We start from the raw sequence: 11,070 nt of genomic DNA on the forward strand, positions 1-11,070 counted from the left end.
CAACATGGTGAAACCCATCTCTACTGAAAATACAAAAATTAGCCAGGTGTGGTGGCGGGTGCCTGTAATCCCAGCTAGTCGGGAGGCTAAGGCAGGAGAATGGCTTGAACCCGGGAGGCGGAGGTTGCAGTGAGCCGAGATTGTGCCACTGCACTCCAGCCTGGGCAATATGAGCAAGACTCCGTCTCAAAAGAAAAAGTCTATATTTAGGCAAGAAAATAAGTCCTTTCAATGTGTCTAGTTTAAGTCATTTAATTCATATTTACTGGTTCTATATTTTGGTAAATAATTACCACCAGCTGCCTCTACATAGTATATTAACAAAGACAAGTCTAATTTAACATTTATATGCTATTCATTTTTTCTTTTCTTTTAAAAAAATTTTTTTAATACAGAAGGGGTTTCGCCAAATTGCCCAGGCTGGTTTTTAACTCCTGGGCTCAAGTAATCCACCCACCTCGGTCTCCCAAAGTGCTGGGATTACAGGCGTGAGTCACTGTGCCTGGCCCCCCATTCATTTCTAATGTCCCATTCAGTACATGTGATAAGAAATAAGATGATTTGCAGAAATAACTTTGAACATTAGCTCTTTGTTTATTAGCCGTATAATTTGTGTGTGTATTTTTTGCACTCCTCAACAAACTGTGATGATGTCTTCCAAATCAATTTAGAAGGAAAAAAAAATCCAAATAATTCTAAATCAGCCACAAACCATGATTGACAACAGTCATAAATAACTACATCCAGGCTCTTCATCTACTCTCAGCAGACTTTATGTACTATTGCCTTTTTTTTTTTTTTACTGCAAAGAACCTTCCTGGAGTCTGTACTACCTTCAAGATGGTTTGTAGGGTCCCTAAGCCTAGTAGCCATAGGAGTCTACCAGCAACTGAGGAAGCCCTTTTCAGTGAATTATGGCTCTAAACAAGGCAAATGAACACAGAGAAGGAAACTGTGCGTCCCAAGGCCAAGAAAAGCAATTTTGCCAAACCTAGATAATTGTCCAAAGGAGAGAACGAAGCCAGGGCTAGCAAACAAACATGACAGATCAGAGAATTGTTTTGCCATTTGGTAAAAGGCAAGATCAAATATTTGTATAAAGGTTCTGGGGAAAAATTAAAGACTCAAACAATGACTCTAGCACTTCCATTTCATGCCAGGTTAAGACAAAAATACCTAATTAAGCTCTACAACCAAGAACAATCTAAATGGAATTCTGTAGCAGCAATTGACACTTGTGAAAACCTCAAAGGTGAAAAGAGGTATTTAAGACAATTTGTCTTGACAGTTACTCTCAGAACAATCATTAATTATAATTAAATGACAATAGAAAAGGTGATAAACAATATAGTAACGTAAGTCAGTCAAGTATCTGTAGGGCATGCAATTCACAAAACAGGTTCAAAACAGAGGGCTATACATTTAGATGTAAATCACAAAAAGATTGCCAAAGAGGAGGCTTTGATTTGGAAACAGGGAAGCTCTGAAATGGGGAAGTGCTGAAATGATTGCAACATCCCCACATTTGGCCCTGCCTTGCACGTTACTTAGTCATCAGCCTCCATCAAGGACTTGTGGTGGCAGAGAAAATAAACCACAGAAAACATGGCAGCCTCCTAGAAGAGGTCTGGGAGAAAACCCATGCTCATTCAGAAAGGTATGTTCGTGGTTGTATTTCGAGTAAAACGCTTTCAGTCACACTTGAAATGTGTAAAAGCCTGTGTGTCTTATTCATTTATTCAACAAATATTTATGGAGCACCTACTCTGTGGCAGACGCTCCTCTAATGTGCTTTGGATATATCAATGAATGAAGTAGACATTCTAGTCAGGGAGAGACAGACAATAGGTCATACAATTACATAGCATGCTACAAAGTGATAAATACCAGAGAAAGAGCAGGGTAGCGACACGGAGGATGCGGGCAGGAAGGAGGAATTGCTGTTTTAACTAGGAAGAGGCAGAGCAAAGACTTGAAGGAGGCGAAGGAGTGAAGCATGGATATGTCTGGGGATGATGGTTCAGGCATCAGGGGCAGTCAGTGCAAAGGCCCTGTGGTATGAATGTGTTGGGCACACCCCATCAAGAAAATGAGTGTGGTTAAAGCAGAGGGAGTAAGGATGTGTGTGGTAGCAGGTGAGGTTAAAGAGGTGATGGGGCTTAGAAATAAAGTCACTCACTGGCTTTTGAGTGAGATAGAAAGGCTCTAGAAAGTTTTCAGCAGGGGACTGATACGATCTGACTTCTGTTTTAAAAGAGTCACTCTGGCCAGGTGCGGTGGCTCACGCCTGCAATCCCAGCACTTTGGGAGGCCAAGGTAGGCAGATTGCTTGAGGCCAGGAGTTCGAGACCAGCCTGGCCAACATGGTGAAACTCCATCTCTACTAAAAATACAAAAATTAGCCAGGCGTGGTGGTGCACATCTGTAATCCTAGCTACTCAGGAGGCTGAGGCAGGGGAATCACTGGAGCCTGGAAGGCAGAGGTTGCAGTAAGCTGAGATCATGCCACTGCACTCCAGCCTGGGTGACAGAGTGAGACTCTGTCTCAAAAAAAACAAAGTCACTCTGGATACTAGGTCAAGAAAGGAGTGTGCAGGGAGAGCAGTGAGGACAAAGGTGGAAGCAGGGGAGCAGATAAGCAGATTCTGCAGACGCATCCACCCTTCTGACACTAGCTCTAGCCAATGGAGAAAAGGCAAGACCTTTCATACATGACTAGGGTGTATGAGAACATGGGTGTTACCATTTAATTTCAGGGTCTGTGTGCCTCCTGCAGTTCCCACCAGAGAAGTGACTCCTAGGTTTCACACTGGGCTTGTCCGTATCACATGAGCTGGCAGTTTCTGTTTACTCACTGGCAAATACCTTGAGGTAGATCCTGGAGCCCACAATGTGGAGCAAAAAGCAAAGGAGGTCCCTGAGCCAAACTACTGTTTGCACCAAATGGGAAGGGCTAACTTGTTATTGGATTTCTCTTTGCTCTGCAAATAGGATTTCACTAGAGGCAATTCTTCCAATAGTTCTTCATCCACCTGTTCTTCCTCATCTTTTCCTTAACTAAGAGTACACCGTCAGCCCACCAGAAAAGCCACACTGCTGTGACTCATTGATATTCACCTGATACTGCCCTTTCACTCTTGGATTTCTTGGCTGACTCTCCGTAATTTTTAGAGGTGAGATCTCACTATGTTATCCAGGCTGGAGTGCAGTGGCTAGTCACAGGGGCAATCATAGCATACTAAAAGCCTTGAGCTCCTGTCAACCATCGATGTTCCTGCCTCAGCCTCCCAAGTAGCTGGGATCACAGGCATGAACCATCACAGTCAGCTCTTCACTCTCCCTAATTTTGAGAAAACGTACTTTTTTCCTTCTAATAATGACCTAATAAGTTTTTCTAATTATGAAACAATGCACTTTTTTCCTCCTCATCATCGCTTATTGGCAACTCTCAGACTTTTTTTTTTTTTTTTTCCCTCCTCACTGCCTGTATGATCAGGTCTTTATTCAAAAGAAGCTGTCCAAAATAATTTGACCTTTATGGAATAATCAAATGTAAGAGTTTATGCAACAGGTTGCTTTTCCTCTGGAGTAGGTTTCTTTTCTGCAGGCTTCTTTTCAGGGGCTGGTGTCTTGGTAGCTGCTGCCTTTTTTCCCACTAGAGGCTGCTTCTGCTTCTTCACACCAACAGCAGCCTTCTTTCCTTTCTTTTCCCTAACCCTAACCCACCACAGGCTTCTTGCCTGCAACCGCCACCTTCTCATCTGAGTTGGCTTCTAGTGCTGCTGCTGCAGCAGCTGCCCTATCCACCCAGAGCTTGGGATTCCTGGCCTGGCAAAGAATGGTGTTCCGGCGCATGGTCTTTGCACATGGGTTTAGCTTCAACATGATTCTCAGGTTTTTCAGTGGGTTCTTCTTTAGGACTCTGCGATGAATCTTCTTGCGTGGTGCTCCAAGGGCTCTTTGGATCTCTGGGCTTTTCAAGATTCTGCTAAGATCTGTATTAATCATCTTGTGCATAGGAAGATTGTAGTTACTCTTGAGGGAAGCGGCTTTACGCCAAGTGCCATACAATTCATCTAACTTCCGGAAAGCACTTTCAGTCCCAATGCAGAAACGTCCCACATGCCCACCAGGAGCAAGCTTCAAAATGTTCAGTTTGCTTCCATTAAGCAGAGTAATTCCAGGGATGTTTCTGAAGGCCTTGATGATACCATTATCCTCATTATAGATGATGCCCGGCCCCCTGCGTTGGATACGGCGACAGTTTCTCATTTTGCCTTTGCCAGCTCTCATTCCCTGAGAGGCATAGACCTTTTTGATATCATTCCAGGCTTTAAGTTTCTTAAGAAGCAAAACAACTTCCTTGGTTTTCTTGTAGCCTTCAACTTTATCTTCAACTACCAAAGGAAGTTCAGGAACTTCCTCAACACGATGACCTTTAGACATGACCAGTGCTGGCAGGGCTGAGGCAGCCAGGGCAGAACAGACAGCATATCGTTTTTGGGTTGTGTACCCTCTACGATGCCAGCAGCGCCAGGTTTTGGTTGCTGCAAACATTCGGCCTCCACAACACATGTTTCCAAAAGCACCCTGGCCAGAGCGGTGAGTCCCACCACCTCCGACTGTGGGAATTTGAGCCACAGCTCTGCCAGTACCCCAAGACTCAGCACCGGTCTGATGACCTGCGAATTCACTGACAGTGTAGGGCTGTTGTTTTTGCGCAAGTTGGTGTGAACAAAGTTCACAATATCTGGTCGAATAGGAGCCTTGAATACAGCAGGCAAAGTGACATTTTTGCCAGATGACTCCCCCTTTTAGGAGTACACCGGTATCAGTGGGCGAGCACACGCCATGGCGGAGAGAGGAGACAGCCACGCTCCTCTCAGCCCAGCTGCTGCCATAGGAAAAGCCTCTCAGCCTTTTAAAGGATATTAAAGAGCAGAAAAAGAGGTATAAAGTTGTTTGCTTGTTTGTTTGTTTGTTTTTAGATGGAGTCTTGCTCTGTTGCCCAGGCTGGAGTGCAGTGACGCAATCTTGGCTCACTGTTACCTCCACCTTCCGGTCTCAAGGGATCCTCCCACCTCAACCTCCTGGGTAGCTGGGATTACAGGCACGCACCACCACGCCTGGATAATTTTTGTATTTTTTGTAGAGATGGGGTTTTACCATATTGCCCAGGTTGTTCTCAAACTCCTGGGCTCAAGTGATCCACGGGCCTTGGTCTCCAAAAGTGCTGGGATGACGGGTGTGAGTGACCAAGCCTGGCCCAGATTAATTTATTTAATCCTTATAATAACCCTGTGAGGTAGGCATTTTACAGTTGGGGAAACTGAGTCACGATGTTTTCTTTTTTAGTTAGCCTGCCTAAAGTCACGTGTAAGTGGCAGAACTAAGATTGGAACCAAGGCAGTCTATGCTCCTAGTCACTCTGCTATGGAGTGTGAATTTAGTATGAATAGCCATCCTTTCCCCAAAATCTGCATCTTTAGCTAAATCCCTTTTTTTTCTCTCCATGTGACCAAACTTTGCTGATTTCCCTGATAACAAACTAGCCCGCAGAGCTGAGCTCTCCTCCATGCCAGCATGCTGCAGTCTTTTACAATCTAACGAAATTCTAAGGTTAAGCCACAACCACCTCACTCTTCCCTGGACAAGTCTAAAATAGTAAGATCATCCTCATGGAGAAATAGATCAGAGATATGAACTGGTAGAACATAAAACAAAAACAGAAAACCACAAAAACATTAGGCCATTGCATTTTCTGTTAATAAAAAGTTGCAGTGCCCCATTGAGTTTTCTATGTCACCAAACCCTCCCAGTTGTAGTTACACAAAGGCAACTTTGTCTTGAGAAGGCTACTGGGAAGATGGGCCTAATCTTGGCAAGGGCTTGGTGTACCGAGAACCACGTTATTATTTTTAAAACTAAATGACAACACACAAAAAGAAATATTATTTAAGCCACCTTTTCTTTTCTTTTTTTTTTTTTTAGACGGAATCTCACTCTTATTGCCCAGGCTGGAGTGCAGTGGCACAATCTCGGCTCACTGCAACCTCCACCTCCCAGGTTCAAGCAATTCTCCTGCCTCAGCCTCCCAAGTAGCTGGGACTACAGGCACCTGCCACTATGCCCGGCTAATTTTTGTATTTTTAGTAGAGACAGGGTTTCACCCTATTGGACAGGCTGGTGTTGAACTCCTGACCTTGTGATCCACCCACCTTGCCCTCCCAAAGTGCTGGGATTACAGACATGAGCCACCGTGCCCAGCCTAAGCCATCTTTTCAAAAGTCACAGTGCTATCATCTTCACCAACGTGGAACCCTAGTTTTTGAAACATGAATGATTTACCTGTGCTTACAAGGTTCAAATACACATTTTCAGAATAGGAATTAAATTGATCTAAGAGAAATAACACCTGAAAAAACCCTGTCCATTCTGTACTTCTATACTTTTTCTTTTTCTTGGGGCACGTGAAATGCTTTACAAACATGTTTGAGCCAGGTCTCGGTGCTCTGAAAGGTAGATACTTTTTATTATAATTTTAATACGCTGGCATTTCCTTGGTCAGGTACAGGCATCCTGTTCCTGTTTCAGCTGCACAATGCCCTGCATTCATTGTACACTCACTCACTGCCCACTGGTACATATACTTAACTCTTGCTCACCCACATGTGGATTATCCACAGCGTCTGGGAACAGGTTGTCTTCCACCCCAGTTGGTGGGTACTCAAGGCAAAACTGACAATTCATCGATGCAAGGCACAGTCAGGAGGCCAAAGCTGTCAGCAACTCCCCTTTCATTCAATGTACACCCACCAGGAACCCACTATGGTCTCTGTGCAGGGCCACCATGTTCATGAGAACCACAAACATATAGTATCCCCAAAGACAAATATCGTGATTTGGGGAGACTGGATATTCTTTTCTTGATTAATGTGGTTGAGTGTAATCTATAAATAAAGCATACATTTTTCAGAACCAGAAATCTCCTGAGACCAAAACATTGATATTTTCCTAAAACACAAAGGGTTTTCAGGGTTACACTAGCACTCTGTTTTCTCTTGATGTCATCTCCCTGAAACGGCCTTCAGAAAAGCAGAGATTGTGCTTTTGACTTCTAAAATGACTCTACTCTAAAAGCTTTAATAGGGTGTACCAAAAGAGCTACTATAGTCACAATCACTTCTATGTGATCAGCTTATTTATGTATTTTATTTTACAAACACATAAACCATATGCATCTAGACACACCTACAAATCATTTTTTACATAAACTAAGTTCCTATGAGGACAAAAATGGAAGATTCACAATGACAAAAAAAGACTTCTCCTATTAAATATGTAAGTTACTTAAATCGAGCTGCAATTCTTTTTTTTTTTTTTCGGGTGTCCTTAAACCACACAGAAAGTAGAGGAAAGGCAGAGAGTGGGAGTATGGTTGAAGGGTTTGTGCCTTTTGTAATCGGTTTACTTTTGGTTGTACCAAGAGATGATATCTTGAATTCATTCAAACTAGTGTCTATTGCAGTACACTAGGAACATTTGAATTACAAAAGGGAGGAGGAGCTTCTACTTCTCACAGTTGCTAGTTTACCTGCAATCCTTTGAGGGCATTGGTAATCTCCATGTGAGCTTTCTGGTAAATTCCACACTAGGACCACATTCAGAACTTACCTGTTTCTTGGCCATTTATTCCTCTAGACATTCTCTCCCTTTCTACTTTCACTGGAAAATGAAAGTTTTCCTCCCCCACACCTTTTTCAGAGCAAAAGATACGAGATTCTTAAAAGAAGGTGGTCATTGACTTCAAGCGGAGGAGATCGCCCTCCCCACTGCCTCTCCCCTGATACAGACGCTGACAGAATAGATGGGGAAGCAACTATGAGAGAAACAGAAACAATCAGAACTCCAGCTCAGACGATCTCAGGAGTTTTACTGACAGGATGATTCAGGACCACACACAAAAAATGGCAGGGTGCCATTTTCCTGAATCTCTCCAGCATAAGATGGGAACAACAACTTGAGGTGGCAACTGAGCAATTAGTTACTGATCACTTCTACGACAATTCTCTGGAGGCTCCAAAGGCCTCCTATCTTGAAACCCGTCATCTCTGCATTGCTATTATTGAAAATATTTATCCAGTTGCTCTTTGAAGCCATTACTTGGAGCAGTAATGTTGGGACTAACACACACCTTTTATGATATTAAACCAGAAAATCAGCATCATCATTAAGACACAGAGACTGTTCCCAAGAGGGAAAGAAAATATATCTCCTAATCAGGCCAGTAGCTGAAACACTGCAACATAACCTTTAGCTTGGAATCACTGTGACAAGCACTTAAAGCTGCATTTAATGTCTTCATTGTAACTTCATAAAAGTTTGGCACCCAAATTCTACCTTCATTCTAAACATACCCTTTCTCCTAAGTCTCATGAATTCCAAACTTAAACCCTCTTCAGAGTAAGTTATTTTTCCCCAGAATAATGTATCTTCTGGGATAACCTAATCACAGTTTTCCTTGCGCCTGGGTCCAATTTTAAGAAAATCTCCCACCTTCATCCTTGTATCCACTCCCCTGACCTTTTCTGATAAATCAGGAGACTTAAGATGTGGAGGTGGAAACTTACTGAAATAGCCAAATGCTTTTCTATAGCAATGAAAGCTCAGTCATTTGGGACATGATTTAATCTTGAGCTTCAGAGCAGAATTTGAAAAGCAAATTAAATCCTTTTGTAAGAAAATAATTTCGCCTACTTTAACCCAATCTTTTAAAAAAATCATGAGGTAGAACAGTAAACCAAATAGTCTAATATGAATGTTCTTATCATGTGAGAAAAAAAATATGAATAGTCTTTAACACTGGTTAGAGCAAGTGTATAGAACATGTGCCCAGAAGCATGTAGTTCCCTTGCTTTCTGTCTTTATTTCATCCTCAGGATCACCACTGCTTTGGGCAGAATTCTTTTAAAATTTAGTTTAAAGCAGCACAGTGGGGGAATCAAAAATAAACATGTTGACTATTAAAAATACAGAGATTGGTACAAAAAAAAATGATGATGATGAATTCTCAATCCTACAAACTTCTGTAAATGCAAAAACCAAGAGGAAGATAATAAATCTTTAATAATTGATTGATATTCAGAATATCTTGATCTAATTAATTTAAGCATGGCCTACCTAGCCAGGTAAAGGACGGCAGAGCTAGGCTTATTTCTTCATTTGACACATACTGAAAGTTAATCACGAAGCTAGGTGCTTGGGAAATTTCTGAGATCCCATTCTTCCAGTGTGCAGTAATTGAGTCAAAGAGGCCAACAGTATGTATATCAGAACAAGATGAAGGGTAAAGCAGACCAGAAAAAAACATTAAAACCCAAACCATCTCTTCCTTTCTTTTTTTCCTTCTGTTTTCCTTTTAGACTGGGTTGATTTTAGTTCCCTCCAAGACTTCAAGTCAGCAATCTGACAAAGATCATTGTTTAAATGAAGAGCAACACAAACTCCCACAAAGTGATCTCTTCTTATCCTCTAGGTTGAGTACTTTGGTTTATCTAGAGGTTGTGTGTTATGCCGCTGACCATTAGAATTAGCACCTGCAATTCTCAAACGCTCTGGATCTAATTGCCAACCTTTTGAGCTCAAAACTTCGGCAACCCCTTCATGTTGAGTTGCCAATCCTTTGCTTTCCCTCCCCTGAGAAATTCGTATGACCTTGCCTTAAAACTTTGAAAGAATACATTTTTTAATCTATATTCCTGCTAAACAAAACAGTGAGTCATTAAAATACCACCAGAAAAAAAAAAAAAAGGTTTGATTTTTAGTTCAGATCGGTAATGGCCTGTAAGGACCTTGGTGGTATCTTCCTATCACTTATGCCTTGGGACAGTACCCAGGAGTGGCTGAACTTTTACCTAATTAAAAAATGAGTCATTTATTTGAAAAGTTCCACTTCCATTTATTTTATCTGATTTCTTAAATATCCGGTCAACTGCTAATTTGTCAGATGTCATAATTCATCAGCCCTACCCTTTTCTACAGGTTGAATTTTTAATTTGAAACAACTACACCTCCACCGAGTGTTACTTTCAGAGGTAAATTACTGCAGGAAGACCCCCCTCTGCCCTGGTTAACACTTAAATGAGATGCCTCCTGTCCAGGACGCTTCCTCAATCTCACTGTAATAATCTGAGTCTAAAGTCACCTGTGCTTCTGGGCGGTCCAATCATGTATTTTCAAGAGTGAAAAAAAAAAATCAGTTTCTTTTATGGAAAAAGATTCATCACTACAGGAAACACGATGGGGCTGACTGTAATGATTATCTGCCTTCCCAGAAGCTGACCCTTTTCAAACCTTTTTATAAACACTTTATTTCCCACTAAATATACCAAGAGACAGAAGGTGAGTGATAGCATGAGGGATAAGGGCTAAAAAGAGAAGAAAAAGAAAAAAATATATACTTCAAAAATTGGGACCCAAATGTAAGATTAAGGGACAATAGTTAGAAGGAATACCAAAAAACACCTTACCTTTCCTTGTTAAGTTTTTGGAGCCGCCCACTTCAGAAATTAACACCATTCACAGCCCAGGAGCAACATAACACAGCTAGGAAGTCACCTACAACATCTTCTCGTCCGCCTTCTTTTTAATGTAAAACCAAAATAAGGAGTGTCCAGCGACTCCCCACCGCGCCGCTTAAAGCAACAGAGCGTTTTAGGCTTAACTCCCAGGCTCTGGGAATTCCAGTGGGTCAGAATTGCTTAACCTTGGAGACCTGCGGAGAGAAAGTCTCCAGGAGGACCGCTCCCCAAACCCTGGTTTCTCTTTATCCCAAGCTGCACATTCCACAGTGGAAAGCGGGAGCGGCGACCCGAAGGCAGCGAAGTTCTCTCGAGCTCAGCTCCCGAGGCCGGGAGCGCGCGGCGGTTCCACGCGCAGAGCGGCGCCGGGTCCCGGCTGCGTGGGGCGCTGCGCACCGGAGCGCTCAGCGTCTGGTCTGCGGGCCCTTCCCGGTTCCCTCCCTCTCTCCTCCCGCCGCCCGCCCCCTGCCGAGGCCATCCGCCTCACAGT

At 42.7% G+C, this 11,070-nt stretch overlaps 1 protein-coding gene and 1 pseudogene across 2 annotated transcripts in view; both read right to left on the minus strand.

The window, feature by feature from the left end:
• RBM47 (RNA binding motif protein 47) overlaps positions 1 to 11,023 on the minus strand; it is a 258,207-nt gene extending 247,184 nt beyond the window's left edge. Inside the window, exon 1 of the mRNA XM_011987992.1 lies at positions 10,530 to 11,023. The gene's annotated coding sequence lies outside the window, so the exon portion shown is untranslated. The remainder of the gene's footprint in view (positions 1 to 10,529) is intronic.
• On the minus strand, positions 3,477 to 4,889 carry LOC105545170 (annotated as a pseudogene). Its single transcript, XR_001006878.1, has one exon. The product of XR_001006878.1 is annotated as a 60S ribosomal protein L4 pseudogene (transcript).
• Positions 11,024 to 11,070: the final 47 nt, after the last annotated feature.

This window comes from Mandrillus leucophaeus, unplaced genomic scaffold (assembly GCF_000951045.1).
Source record: "Mandrillus leucophaeus isolate KB7577 unplaced genomic scaffold, Mleu.le_1.0 Scaffold320, whole genome shotgun sequence".
Classification (NCBI taxonomy): domain Eukaryota; kingdom Metazoa; phylum Chordata; class Mammalia; order Primates; family Cercopithecidae; genus Mandrillus; species Mandrillus leucophaeus.